Raw genomic sequence first — 14,707 nt, forward strand, 5'->3', positions numbered from 1 at the left:
GACAGGACCGGGCGACTTCACTTTCACTTCTCACTTTCACGCATTGGAGAAGGAAATGGCAACCCACTCCAGTGTTCTTGCCTGGACAATCCCAGGGTCGGGGAAGCCTGGTGGGCTGCCGTCTATGGGGTCGCACAGAGTCGGACACGACTGAAGCGACTTAGCAGCAGCAGCAGCAGCAGGGATCGAAAGGAGGCCCCCTTGGGTGACGCCAGTTGATGGCATGAGTTGGGGAGAAAAATAAAAAGAGACAAAAGGAGAAAAATAGGTGGGAGGGTCCCGGGAGGAAGACAGAGGCTGGAGGGTCTTTGGGTGCGCCGGGTTTACTGTTCGCAGGTTAGTGGCCACGACGTGCGCACCAGGACCTGGAGCGCTCCCTCCGCCCGGAGCATCTACTCTTGCCCGGGGCAAACCTCTTGCTCTCCTCCCCTTCCAGCGCCTCCTGGCTGCTAGTCGGTCCTGCTAGGGCACTTCTGGAAACCCGTCGGCGGCTCAGAACTTCGGCCCGACTTTGATCGTGATCTTGATAGCTCCGCGAGGTGCCTGGCCCTCTCTCCTACCGCCCCTCTCCCGCCCACCCAGCCTCAGGGCGCGTTCGCCTCCAGCGCTGGGGTCTATCAGTTACTCCGCGCCTCGGCTGCCGCCAAGACCCGGAGAGCGGAGCCGGGCTCGGGGCCGCGCGGCGCGCGCTCGCGGGCTCGTTCCCGGCAGGGGAACTGGGCATGCGCGGCGCGCGGCCGATTCAGCGGGCGAGCTGGCGAGCGGGCGTGCAGCTCCAGACTTCCCCGGCGGCGGCGGCGGGCGAGGCGGTCTCGCCGAGCGCGAGGCCGGCGCTGAGCTCGCCCCGGGAGACCGCTTCTCCTCGGCCGGGCGCCGACGGCGGAGGACTGGGAGGGAGCGGTCCGGGTCGGGGGCTTTCTCCCGGCCGCCTCCCGCCTGGTGAGGGCTCGAGGCGCCTCCGGGGAAGCCACGGCCCCGAGGGCGGATCCGAGGTAAGAGCCCCTCAGAGAAGGGCGCCTACCGGGGTCCCGCGGCTCGGATTCTTCCGTCGATTTTCGAAACCCGCCTTTGTGTGCCGAGATGGAGCGGTGCCAGGCGCCGCGTCCGCCTTCGTTCACTCTGACTGCTTTCAACTAGTGTCGGGAGCCAGGTGTGCTAGGGCGCTGCCTCCGGAGCGAGTCCGCGCGCGGGTCCCGGGCGCCCCGAGCCGGTGCCCGCCCTCCGCGCTCGGGGCTCCGGCAGGGTGGGCGGAGGAGACGCACACGGTCCTTGTCATATTTCCCGGTAACCTGAGCTTTCGCAGGTACACTTGCATTTCTCTGGTCCTCTGGGCGACTCCAGGACCGAATATTCTTCTCCCGGCTCGTCTGAGACTTGGGCTTTCATAGAGCTACCCTCCCCATCCCCACATTGGTGTGTGTGTGTGTGGTCTTTTCCAATTGACACTTTGCAACAAGATCCCACCATCGCATACCCCTCCAATTTCGAGAGAGCACGTTGTTTGTGCGTAGTTGTCACTCCTAATTCCTGGTGACTTTCCTTTCTTAGCGGCTTGACTCGGCTCACTTACCATTTTACTTTTGGGAAGACGGCCCTTCTGGGGTCTTTGTCAGTAAATGCCTTCGGAGTGGGTTTCCAAGACCCTGCCCGCTCCTCCTACGCTCTCACTTTCTTCTCTCCTTTCAGGGACTCCTGTATGCAGAATCTTGCCAGGGATCGTCCCCTCCCTTGCATTGTTTGTCAAATCCTTTCCCCATGGTACCCACAGCCTCGCTGGACTCTCTTTGGCGGTAGGATAATGTATTAGGTGTGAGGATTTGAACCCTTTAGGCGTCAAGAGCGGTAGAGTATTAGGAATTGGAATTCACCTTTATAAAATGTATTTCCATGAAATGTATTATTGCTTTTCTTTTGACGGTTTCAGTCCTTACCTTAGATAGAGGAATAGCTAATATCTGAAGAGTTCAGATAAAACTTGGTTTGAGACGCGTGTGACTGCTTGGGTTTTGGCTTTATCTTGAGGGGGAAATAGAAGAATTGGGATTCCTAGAAGTCTTCTTTATGTATAACAAAGTAGCTGTGTTGTGTATTGCTTCTAATGTATTTCCATTGAAAGGATACCATTTTTCTACAGGGAACTGGGTTGTGTAAAGTGTGAACCGGTAATTTAGATCATGTGGTCATTGAAAATTAAAGACTGTGTTGTCCTTTCTCACCTATTTTCTATTTGGAATTGGAGTTTTCTGGACATATTACTATAGTTCTTATGTAGCTGGTGTGGGAAATTTTTGGTCATGGGCTCACATGTTTACCTGGCAATTTGAAAAATAACCCACTTTGTAGACTTGCCATGTAAAGGGTAGGGTAGAATGTATCACAAGTGTAATAACATTTTATAGACTGCCTTTAGTGCAGAATTCAGAAATTAAGACTTCTAAAAATTCCACAAGTCATTCTCTTCATAGAAGAAAAGGAAAGATAACTTGCTTTTAATTCGTGTTGTGAGATAAATCACAATATTTGATACATCCTCATTGTAATCTTTTTTCTCCCACTTTTCAGTGTCACTGAATATCATTATATAGTAATTTTCATCCTTTTACTAATATTGGGGGAATATTTTAAGTTGTATTTAGCATGAAGTTTCTTCAAAATGGTTTATTCTTGTTTGTTCCCTGTTGGGAATCTAATTCCAAATTTTGAACACTTGGCTTGTTTCTGACCAAATGTAAAGATTTTAATTTTATTTTTATCTCTAGATTTTCCTGCTTTCAATTTTTTGTCTATGCTAATACTTTTCAGATATCAGTTCTTTTTTTTTTTTTATTAATGCTATGACATAGGCTTCCTGCCCTTTCCTTTCAGTGATTTTATGTGGTACATTTCAAATAGTAATCTGTTCCTTTTCTTTCATTATTTTACCCCTGTGTTCACCCAGTACTTTAAACTTTTTTAAAAAAATTTACAAATTTTTTTTGTCATGCAGCATGCAGAATCTTTGAATCTTCAGAATTCCTAAATCAGGAATTGAACTCATGCCTCCCCCTGCAGTGGGGCAGCAGAGTCTTTATCACTGGATCACCAGGGAAATCCTCGCCCACTGCTTTTTATTCTTCTACAGACTCTTCTGTTTCTTCATTTATCTACTTTAATTCTGCAGCAGCTCACTTGAACCACGACGTGTATAAGGAAATACATTAAAAGTATCCAGAATAAAAGATGATGGTTTTTCTTAAGGTCTTGGTTTAGATGCTTGAAGTTTTGTCAGATGGATATTTTAGCACTGATTTGATTTATATAAAGTTTGTCAGCTTTTCGGAGTTGTATTAAGCATACAGCTATGTTTGGGTCATCAGAAGGCAACACAAGTTAATGATAATTACAAACTTTCAGACATCTGCAATGGTATGTAAGAGGAAAAAGAATTTTAATTTTAGTTAAGTACTTCGCTTAGGGTACATCCCTGCAGGGAATTCCTGTGTGAAATTGTTTGCAGCTGTTAGTGATTGAAAATATTTTCTTCAGAAAGATCCTGTAATGGAACAGTTGTAAACATTTGAGGTTTAGTGTATCCATGGAAGGTGTGAGGTTCTTCCATGCCTTACTACAGCCTCCTCAGTGTTTTCTAGATACATTCTTAACTGGTATTTTTAAAAACATATTTTGTTTTTTAGATCAGATTTATAGAAAAAGTGTGAAGATGGTAAAGTGACATCTCATATACCTCCATATTGTTTCCTCTCATTACTATCCTACATTAGCATTTGTTGCATCAGTGAGACAGTCTTGGTACATTGTTGTGTAGTCATTAAGTCCTGTCCGCCTCTTTTGCAGCCCCATGGACTATAGTCCTGCCAAGCTCCTCTGTTCTTGGGATTTTCCCAGGCAAGAATACTGGAGTGGGTAGCCATTTTCTTCTCCAGGGGATCTTCCTGCCAGAGGGATCAAACCTGCATCTCCTGTATTGCCAGGCGAATTCTTTACCACTGAGCTACCAGAGAAGCTCGTTGGTACATTATTATTAACTAAAGTTTATACTTTAGATTTCCTTAGTTATAGCTAACGTGCCTTTTCTTTTCCAGGACCTGTCATCTCGGGTGCCACATTACACTTAGTTGTCACATGTCTTTAGGCTTCTCTTGGCTGTGACAGTTTGTTAGACTTTCCTTGTTTTGGATGCTCTTTGCAGTTTTGAGGAGTACTGGTCAGGTATTTGGAGAATGCCCTCTATGGGAATTAGTCGAATATTCTCCTCATCAGATTGAGGTTTTGGGTTTTTGAGAGGAAGGTCACTAAGGTACAGTGCTACTTTTATCACATAATGTAAAGGGTGCTTACTACCTCAGTTGGTAAAGAATCTGCCTGCAATGTAGGAGACCCTGGTTCGATTCCTGGGTCAAAAAGTTACGCTGGAGAAGGGATAGGCTACCACTCCAGTATTCTTGGGCTTTCCTCGTGGCTCAGCTGGTTAAGAATTGGCCTGCAATGCGGGAGACCTGGGTTCGATCTCTGGTAAAGAATCACCCGCAACACGAGAGACCTGGGTTCGATCCCTGGGTTGGGAAGATCCAATGGAGAAGGGAAAGGCTACCCATTCCAGTATTCTGGCCTGGAGAATTCCATGGACTGTATAGTCCATGGGGTCGCAAAGAGTCAGACACAACAGAGTGACTGACTTTCACTTCACTTTCACTATCAAACATGATTTATCACTGTTGATATTGATCTTGATCACCTGGCTGCAGTAGTATTAGTTTTCTGCACTGAAAAGATTGCTCTTTTTTCTTTCTTTTAATGCTCTTTCTTAGAAGGAAGTCATTGTGAACAGCCTATACTTAAGAAGTGGAGAATTATGCTTCTCTTTCTTGCCTGTATTTATATTTTTGAAATTTTTTTGCATGGAAGATTTGTCTCTTGCCTCCGTTTATTAAGGGCTTCCCTCATAGTCCAGTTGGTAAAGAATCTGCCTGCAATGCAGGAGACCCTGGTTTGATTCCTGAGTCAGGAAGATTCTCTAGAGAAGGGATAGGCTACCCACTCCAGTATTCTTGAGCTTCCTATATGGCTCAGCTGGTAAAGAATATCCTTGCAATGCGGGAGACCTGGGTTTGATCCCTGGGTTGGGAAGATCCCCTGGAGAAGGGAAAGTCTAACCACTCCAGTGTTCTGGCCTGGAGAAAACCGTGGACGGTATGTATAGTCCATGAGGTCGCAAAGAGTTGGACACTATTGAGCAACTTTCACTCACACACTCCATTTATTAATTTACTCAATCATTTGTTTATATTGGTCTGGACTCCTGGGTATTTTTGTACTTTGGGTTGGAATCCAATACTGCTTTATTTTATCCCCCAAATTGTTTCAGTTTTGGACACTGTGAGCTCTTTCAGTTGGTTCCTGTCTTCCTTTGACATCTCTCTATTTTAAAAAATTTAAATTTATTTATTTTAATTGGAGGTGAATTACTTTACAATATTGTATTGGTTTTGTCATACATCAACATGAATCCACCACGAGTGTACACCTGTTCCCCATCCTGAACCCCCCTCCCACCTTCCTCCCCGAATCATCCTTCTGGGTCATCCCAGTGCACCAGCCCCAAGCATTCTGTATCCTGCATCGAACCTGGACTGACGATTCGTCAGATGTATAGAACAGTCTTTTGGACTCTGGGAGAGGGAGAGGGTGGGATGATTTGGGAGAATGGCATTGAAACATGTATAATATCATATAAGAAATGACATCTCTCTATTAATGTAAGGTTTTTAAAAAAAATCTTTCCTTCCTTTCGGACATGAAAAGATGCTCCAAGATTATCTTCTGTGTTTCTGTTTGCTGCCCCAGCCCTAGGGTTAGCCAGAAGGACTCTGCTTCATCTTCTTGGGAAATGATGTTAGAAGCCAAGATCTGGGTTCTAGGTATTCTTTTTCTTAAAATTATTATTATTTTTAATTGGAGTATAATTGCTTTACAATGTTGTGTTCATTTCTGGTGTACAACAGTGTGGATCAGCTATATGTATACATATATGCCCCTCCCTCCCACCCCTCTAGGTCATCACAGACTGTAGATATTCTTGCTGCTACTGAGGTGTCATTACTTCTAGAACCTCTCATGGGACAGCAGGGAATGCATATGTGTGTATATACAAATGCCTGTATATGTACTTAGCTAAGCATGTTTCTCTATGTAACCATGTGTATCTGTGCATGTGCTCAGTCCAGTCCAACTCTTTGTAGCCCCATGGACTGGAGTCCATCAGGCTTCTCTGCCCATGGAACTCTGCAGGCAAGAATAGTGGACTGGAGTGCCATCTCCTCCACATGCATATCTATTTTAAGCTAAATATGAGTTCACATCGTTGTCTCTTACTCTGCCTAATCCATTACCACCTGTATCATTCTGGATTTCTTTCCTCTCTGATCTGTAAATTCACTCTTAACAGGGAGAAGAAACCTGGCTCTCACCATCTGCCATCCATTCACTTAATTGTTCAAACCCATTATGTGTGTACAACAATACCAAAATTGTTAACCTGTGCTTTCTTTAGAAAGAGGAGGAAACAGCTTCATCAACTAGAGCACAGTGCTTATGTGCTATCCCTTTTACAGATTCCACTCAGCCTTCGAGATGCCACTCCTTTCCCTCCCATCCTTTTAAGGGAGGTTGCTGCACACGTGTATGATACAGGTAGATACTTCTGTCACACCCTAACTTCCATCTTGGGATCCCCACACCTTCTAAGTGTTTTTTAAAAAGTTTACATATATTGTTTTACTCTTTGTTTTGTGAAGTTCTGTGGGTTTTGACAAACGTGTAATTTCATTTATTTGTCTACAGAAGTATCATACTGAATAATTCCAACACTTAAACATCTTCTGTGTTTCACATATCACTCCCTTAACCCCTCCCCCTGGCAGCCACTGATTTTTTTTCTTTTTTTTTTACTCTCTCTATAGTTTTGCCCTTTCTGGATATCATATCACTAAAATCATACAGCCTTGTCCTATTGGCTTCTTTCACTTAGGAATGTGCATTGAAGGTTCATTCATGTCTTCTTGTGGTTTGATAGTTCATTTCTTTTTATTGTGCAATAATATTGCATTGTATGGATGTATCCACAGTTTGTATCTATTCATCTGTTAAAGGGTATCTTGCTTGCTTCTGATTTTTGGCAGCTATGAATAAAGCTGCTATGATTATTCATGGGTAAATTTTTGTGTGGACCAAAGTTTTCAGATCAGTTGGATAAATACCTAGGAACACAATTGTTGGATCATGTGGTAAGATTCTGGTTAGCTTTGTCACATATTACCAATCTGTTTTCCAGAGAAACTGTAAATCTTGCATTTCTACCAGCAGTGAATGCAAGCTCCCGTTGCTGCTCATCCGTCTTAACATTTGATACTATCAGTTTTTTGGATTTTATCCGTACTAATAAGCACACAGTAATATCTCATTGCTTTAATTGGCCCTTTCCCTAATGGCATTTAACGTTAAGCATCTTTTCATATGCTATTTTCCATCTGTATATTTCTTTCATGAGATGTCTGTTAGGAACTTTTGCCCATTTAAAAATAGATCTCTGTTTTCTTTTTGGCTGTGCTCTGTCTTCCTTGCTACGCAGAGGCTTTCTCTAGTTGTGACAACTGGGGGCTACTCTTTAGTTGCAGTGCTTGGGCTTCTCATTGGGGGGCTTCTCTCGTTGTGGAGCATAGGCTTTATGGTGCGAGGGCTCAGTAGTTGTGGCAATGGGGCCTAATTGCCCCACGGTATGTGAGACTTTAGTTCCCGGACCAAGGACCAGACCTGTGTCCCTTGCATTGCAAGGTGGATTCTTAACCACTGGACCACCAGGGAAGACCCGTTTTCTATTGTTGATTTTAAGAATTCTTTATATATATTTTAGGTACAAGTGCTCTATCAGATACTTAATCTGCAAGTGTATTTTTCTAGAGTGGCTTGTCTTTTTGTTCTCTTAGCAGCGTCTTTACAGAGCAGATATTTTTAATTTTAAAGAAGGCCAACTTATCAGTTTTATGCATAGGCTTTTGGTGTTGTATTTAAAAACTCGTTGCCAAACTCAAGATCACCTAGATTTAATCCTGTTTTCCTACCCCTTAAAAGTTTTATAGTTTTGTGTTTTGCTTTTAGATATATGACTCATATTGAGTTAATTTTTGTACAAAGGGTAAAGTCTGTGTCAGTTAATTTTGAACAAAGGGTAAAGTCTGTGTCAGATTCATTTTTTTTCCCTGGTGGATTTCAAGTACCAGTAGCTAGTAAATGTGATATTTTAAGTAAAGTAGATTATAAATTAGGTTTACAGTGGAAAGCAAAGTGTTTTGATTTGATTGTTTTTACATGTTTTGCAAAATCAGTTAAAAGAAACAGTTGAGAAATGACTTGGAAAACCAAAATGTAACACTGCATGGACTTTATATACCAAGACTGATTCCTGCACATCGTATATAATTCATTTTCTTCTTTCTCACCAACTCAGAGAATCTTCTTTGTGGAAATTAGAATTGTTAATTGAGTAACACATCAGTTAGTTTAGATCTAATCATAGAAATAATTAATAAAGCTCTGTTTTTCACAGAAAAAGTCCCAAATAAGGGATTTGCAGGATGTATGCTGAGAAGGGACAGATGATATCCACACCATCTAGAAACCTGAGACTCTCTTGTCTTTTTTCAAGTGACTTTTTTTTTTTTTTTCAAGTACCTTTCATTTGGTCAACGCTTTTTGTTGTCCACATCAGGGCCAGCAGTATTGTTATATTACAGTTAGAACCAGAACCCTTCAAGAAGCATCTAGATTAGATCAGACATTATAAAACTAGCACCTTTGGTGTGGCAAGCATTACATACATTATTTCTTTTAACTCTCACAAGACCTCTTGAAGGCAGATCTCCTTATTTCTAGATTACAGGTAAGAAATAGGCTCAGAAAGAGAAAATGACTTGCCTGTGGTCTGCATGGGGAGAGAGAGACAGAGTTAGGATAGATATCTTGATCTTTCTGACTCTAAAACCCATGTTTTTAGCTTTCTTGTGTTATCTCTGGCTTCCCTGATAGCTCAGTTGGTAAAGAATCTGTCTGCAATGCGGGGGACCCCGGTTCGATTCATGGGTCTGGAAGATCCCCTGGAGAAGGGATAGGCTGCCCCCTCCAGTATTCTTGGACTTCCCTGGTGGCTCAGCTGGTAAAGAATCTCTAATAACTGATGTTACTGATGTTACAGCTCTAGTAAGCTGGTGTTATCTCTAGTAACTGAAAAAGTGCTAGGGTAGTATTAATGTGTCTTTGATTTTATTCTTTTCTTTAACATAGTACTTAAATGACTACTGGTTTAACTGCGAATGCCTCAAAAGATTGTGTTTTTGAGATCTGTGGAGATTCTTTTTTTTCTTTTTTTTTTTTTTTATGTTGATGGATCTACATCCCACTGACCCAGAGCTATGAGGTATTGCAACATCTGTAAAGAATGAGATTCCTTTAAAGAGGGGAAGTTGTGGGGGATAAGGAAAAGTAGAACATACATTGTTGTCATTAGCTATTTGTTTATCCCTATGCCTCGCTGAATTAAGTTTCTTGAGGGCAAGAAAGTGTCTCATTGATGTTTAAGCACATCACATGTGCTACCCACTCACAAAACGTTTGCTAGATGAAATCAGCACACTATCATAACTTTTTACAGAAGTATCTTTAGAATGTTTAGCAGGGGACGAACTTTTCTTCACCAAGGACTTTGAAGGTAATTACGTTTCATTTGTTCATTCAATTCATCATTTATTGAGCATTTGTTGAGTATCTGTTCTGTGCCAGACACTGTACACACAGAGAAGAATAAGACAGGATCTCTGCCTTCTGTCATCAGGGAACCCAGAGAATGGAGGCAACCAGACAACCATCTCAATACAGTGTGGAGCTAAATGGAGTATGTATTAAACAAACAAGCAACTGATGGACTTTGAAATCAGAGAGACCTTATCTACCTTAGTTTTCTTATGTTAGAAGTGGAAACAATAGTAGTATCTGCTGTTGCAGTTGTTGGGAGGAGGTTAAGTGAACAAGAGAAAAAAAAAGTACACATTTGTATTTATATCTCAGTACATAGAAGAAGGGAGTGGCTCACTGTTGTTGATGAAGTCAGAAAAGTCTTTACTGGGTATGTGACACTTGGCTTTATTATAGGATACATTTTTAAGGTCAAGAATGAGAGGACTCCAGGGCATTCCAGGCAGAAAGATAAATACATGTGACGTGTGCAGAATGGGTTGGCATGACAGGAGCGATGCGGAATTCTGCACGTTCTCACAGATGGAGCCCCCAGGATTATTAGAAAGAACTGAATAACCAGTTACTTTGCATTTTTATGAGTAACAATACAAAAGAGTAGTCATTACAGTGGAGTAGGAGAAACTCAAGGTACCAAACCTGCCAGAAGAATTGCATGAATGCCTTCTGCTAATCATGTGATTTCTGAATGCAGTCCTTTATGTAGCAGATAAATTCTTGTGTTCCTTTTCAGCCCTGTGACACTCAAGTGATTTTACTAAGAAAGAGCACATGTGTGTTTGGGTGAAATCAGAAGTCCTGTCTCAAACCATTCTATTTTTTTTTTAAACTTTTTATTTTATATTGGAGTATAGCTGATTAACAATGTAATAGTTTCAGATCATTTTCTTTTTTAATTGACGTATAGTTGATTTACAGTATAAGTTTATAGTGTACAGCAGAGTGATTCAGTTATATATGTATATATATATAGAGAGAGACACACACACAGATGAATTAATATATATGTTTATACACACATACATATTTTTCCATTATGCTTTATTAGCAAAGCGTTCTTATATTTAGTAGCATGAAAGTGTTAGTGCTCAGTCATGCCTGACTTTTTGCCACCCCAGGGACGATAGCCTGCCAGGTTCCTCTGTCCATAGAATTCTCCAGGCAAGAATACTGGAGTGGGCTGCCATACCCTTCTCCAGGAAATCTTGGTAACCCAGGGGTCGAACCCAGGTCTCATGCATTGCGGGCAGATTCTTTATCGTCAGGGAAGTCCTATATTTAGTAGCATAGCAACATAAGAATCTAATATCCTAATGAAGTGGGATCTAGTCCTATTTGAGCCTTCCAAAATTCTAAGAACCATGAACAGTTTTTCACCAGAACCTGAAACACAATACTTAGGAATGTGCTAAAGTAATTTGTTCAGTGAATCAATTATGAATTGATAAGAGGTCAGAGTTCTGTAGTTGAAAAATTGTGATTTTAATATAAGGAGAAAGAAAAGAACATGAAGCTCAATGGAAGGAAGAGAAGTTTATATTTAAATAGAGGGAAAAAGATATTTTTCAAATATCCTCTGTTAAAGGCTGCTGCTGCTGCTGCTAAGTCACGTCAGTCGTGTTCGACTCTGTGTGACCCCATAGACAGCAGCCCACCAGGCTCCCCCATCCCTGGGATTCTCCAGGCAAGAACACTGGAGTGGGTTGCCATTTCCTTCTCCAGTGCATGAAAGTGAAAAGTGAAAGTGAAGTTGCTCAGTCGTGTCCGACTCTTAGCGACCCCATGGACTGTAGCCTACCAGGCTCCTCCATCCATGGGATTTTCCAGGCAAGAGTGCTGGAGTGGGGTACCATTGCCTTCTCCATGTTAAAGGCTAGTGATATGAATTTCATTTTATTTAGAAAGTTTTTTATTAGCACAATTAGAGTATTACTTCTCTATCACCATTAGAATATTATTCCTTTTCCTAGAAGTATATGCATATTATTGATATAGTAAATCAATAGTGACATATTGGCTTAATGCAACAATAGAATGTTTCCAGTGTCTGAAATATAACATTTGTTATCACTGAATACTCTGATTTTTCTGCAAATTCTAATATTTGTAATGTTTTATAATATTGTATGTTTCTAGTTTTTTTCATTAGAAAATAAATGTTTAAAAAATATAAGCAGCAGAACAAATTCATAAAGAAATACGTGGATGAAATACATTACTTTTGAGAAGACATTGAACATGATTTAATTTTCTACAATAATTTTAATGGTAATGTTAGACATGAACATATAATAAGATGATTGTGAGTATATTGACTTTTAAATGTGAGAAAGATATAACTATGATGAGAGAGCAGATACATTTAACTTCATATGGAAGAAAATAAGACATTATTATAGCTATATAGACTTTTCCCCGCAAATAAGCATGTTAATCTTGTCTGTGTGTTTATGTATATATATGTAATTTCCAGTTTCTCTTTCCAGTATATTTGAAAACTATGTTTTATGAACAACTGTATATTGGGATTTAAAAATATTGCTCTTTAATTCAGAAATATTGATTTAGAACCCTATCTTTAGGGTTTCTTGATTTGTCTTTATTATTTTAGTATGTTTATCTGAATTATCAGAACTTCTGATGTAAAATCTTTTTAGTTTGTGGACTAAAAGCTAGGTTAGATATTTTTTATATCTCAAGGTCCTTTTAGACAAGAGAAAACATCGGTTTTTGTTGGTTGTTTTTTTATTTAGCTCTTTTGTGGGGCCTTGTTAGACTCTGAATAATTTAAAAGCAATGGAATTCTTTCTGTGATAAAAATCTAGTCATCAGGCCAAATCTTGTAGCATTATTCACGTGATACTCATGCATGTAAAGGTGTAGAATTAATATGTATGCCTGAAGTATGTATATTAAAGAGGGTGTTTTTAATTATTAAAATAGCCCTCTAAAGATTTTAATATGTGTGGATTCACAGATTTGCTTAAAGTCTTAGCTCTTCTGTTTTTAAGTGAATGAATGATCTATGATAGCCAAGCCTGAAGAATAATGTATAAAGAATAATAACAAAATATTTATAACTTCTTTAAATTTAGGAGTAATTATTTTTCTGTTTCTCTGCATTAGCATATTTGCTATGCAGCATTATAAGATAAATTGAATTTAAAGTACCATCTTTTTCTGTTGTTTTATTGCTTTTTCATATATTTCTTATCCAAACGACCAAAACAAAAATTTCAGCACCATTTATTACAGCATCCATGCACTTGATTGTATTTTACGTTTTTGAGTTTAATCTGAAGACTTTCCATAGTCTCATGAAGGAAACAGTCGTATAAAAATCTTGAAGCAGATAAATGACCATGTGAGTGTTCCCTCAATACCCTTCTCTATCCTGCTTCCCTCTTTCCTGCCTTACTCTGTCTTCCACCCCCAGGGTCTGACCACTTTTTTTCAGGGCCCAAATGGCGTTAGTTGAAAATGTATCTTTCATAACTTTGCTATCTTTCCAGTTACCATTCGGACTTTCTCACTGCTTGGTGAGATCTCAGCTGTGGCGAGTGAAATCTGAATAAAAGAGACATTCATGGTGGTTATGACAGTGAAGGTTAAGTTTAGGCTGCCAGAGAGTTTGAAACAAAGGAGGGATTGAAGCCCTCATCACCTTCATCTTATTTGGGTAGTAAGTAAATTATTTTGGAAGTAGTAAGGTCTCATTAGGAAGATAGTGAAATCTTGTCCAGACTAAGTACATTCACAGTGACTGACTTCAGCTGGAATACATCTGGACACCACTAAGTTTTTATACTAAATATTAAAGAGCCACCATGGTTTTGTTTGTATGTTAGAGTATATGCTAGTGACTTTTTAAAAAACATTTTGTTTTGTAGGAGCCCCTTAATACCACAGGGAATTTTAGAATTTGAATTCAAATAGTTGTCAAGTAAATTTGTATAATGTAGAAAAGGTTTTTTTTGGTATGGAAAAGTCCATGATGTTCTAAACGATCTTCAAATAGGAGTAAAGTTTCCCTCATCTTGCCCTCAGAGCCTCCCCTCTCCCACCTTCCCTATAACTGTTGTTGTTTAGTCGCTCAGTCGTGTCTGACTCTTTGGGAGCCCATGGACTATAGCCAGCCAGGCTCCTCTGTCCATGGGATTTCCTAGGCAAGCATACTGGAGTGGGTTGCCATTTTCATCTCCAGGGGATCTTCCTGACCCAGGGATTGAACCTGTGTCTCCTGTTTGGCAGGTGGATTCTTTACCTCTAAGCCACCAGGGAAGCCTACCTGTATCTGTTACCTAGAATCATTTCCATTTTCTGTCTCTGCCAGGCAGTTGGAATATTTGAAGTATGATTTTGTGAGTTGTCACAAAACAAATGTACTATGAAGTAGAAGGCCTAAGAATAAGGGATAATTTAACTCATTGGCTGCCAATTAGATTTTCATGTTATGTTTGTGGTTTTCAAAGGCATTTATATGATTTACCTAAAAGATTCCAAACTAATGGATGGAATGATGAAATCATTGGGAGAACTAGTGGTGGTAGGCTCTGATATATGGTAGAAATAGTTCAGCAGTAACAAAAGTAGAAACACGCAGATTTCCCGAGAACCTGTAAGCTGTTTTTGCTACTGTGCTGTTCATGAACTACATATGGGGCACTCTGATTAAATATACTGTAAAGAATAATGTATTATTTGTTAGAAATTTATTTGATAAATAAACATAAAATAAAGTTGTGTCCCAAACTATACCTGTTCTTGCAAGATCTTTCTGGCTAATGCTGATTTTATTAGACTATTGTGGACATTGATTGGATTTTAGAAATTAGATGTAACAAATGCTTGCTGTCCATAGAGGCAGATGGGTTTGATTCCGTGATCCTGAGAGAACAGATAT

At 40.4% G+C, this 14,707-nt stretch overlaps 1 protein-coding gene across 2 annotated transcripts in view; it reads left to right on the forward strand.

The window, feature by feature from the left end:
- Positions 1 to 820: 820 nt before the first annotated feature.
- The window catches only part of EPS8 (EGFR pathway substrate 8, signaling adaptor), a 208,135-nt gene continuing 194,248 nt past the window's right edge, over positions 821 to 14,707 (forward strand). For both annotated transcript variants that reach the window (XM_068969707.1, XM_068969706.1), the window contains exon 1: positions 821 to 992. The gene's annotated coding sequence lies outside the window, so the exon portion shown is untranslated. The remainder of the gene's footprint in view (positions 993 to 14,707) is intronic.

Source organism: Capricornis sumatraensis, chromosome 4 (genome assembly GCF_032405125.1).
Source record: "Capricornis sumatraensis isolate serow.1 chromosome 4, serow.2, whole genome shotgun sequence".
NCBI lineage: Eukaryota > Metazoa > Chordata > Mammalia > Artiodactyla > Bovidae > Capricornis > Capricornis sumatraensis.